Genomic DNA, 883 nt, shown 5'->3' with positions numbered 1-883 from the left:
TAAAAACTGTGGGGGCTGACGTGAACTGAATATTTTTCGTCAGTTAATGGAAAAATAGAATTTAGAAGAAAATAACAACCTGCTTTCTCAGCACAGCTTAGCAGTAGTACAGTGAACGATTCTCCACTTCTCGAGATTATATTAAATTTACAAACTCAAAATTCATGCGGCTTGAGTTAGGCATGTAATTTCACAGTTCAGAAACTGATTGTATGTTCATACTTCTAAGACGTGACACGTCTTCCATCTTTTTTAAATGGGAGCAATTCATAACTGGACCAATTCTGTCAACCCTTTAAGTCCGAGCACGAAAACGTTTTGACCAATGCGTACCGGAATGTTTGAAATTAAAACGAAACGCACTTGGAAACAAATGTTATATTCCTAATACTCAACAAGCTTAGATAATGTCTGTAATTTGTATGTTTAGTCGGAGAGTAGTATGTCTCAAAAGTTTTAAAACAACACAGGAATGAATTGGGTCGTAATTGGAACAAGAAAAATTTGGGAACCGAAATTTATCAGGTTTAATGTTTAATGGGATATGTTCAACAATCAGGTTGTAATGCTTTAATGGGATATGTTCAGCAGTCGGGTTTTAATGTTTTAATGGGATATGTTCAACAATCAGGTTTTAATGTTTAATGGGATATGTTCAACAATCAGGTTTTAATGTTTAATGGGATATGTTCAGCAATCAGGTTTTAATGCTTTAATGGGATATGTTCAGCAATCAGGTTTTAATGGGATATGTTCAACAGTCAGGTTTTAATGCTTTAATGGGATATGTTCAGCAATCAGGTTTTAATGGGATATGTTCAACAGTCAGGTTTTAATGCTTTAATGGGATATGTTCAGCAATCAGGTTTTAATGGGATATGTT

This window comes from Limulus polyphemus, unplaced genomic scaffold, assembly GCF_000517525.1.
Source record: "Limulus polyphemus unplaced genomic scaffold, Limulus_polyphemus-2.1.2 Scaffold8511, whole genome shotgun sequence".
In the NCBI taxonomy this organism is placed as follows: domain Eukaryota; kingdom Metazoa; phylum Arthropoda; class Merostomata; order Xiphosura; family Limulidae; genus Limulus; species Limulus polyphemus.
The sequence above is the reverse complement of the archived record's forward strand: the minus strand, read 5'-3'. Positions refer to the sequence as shown.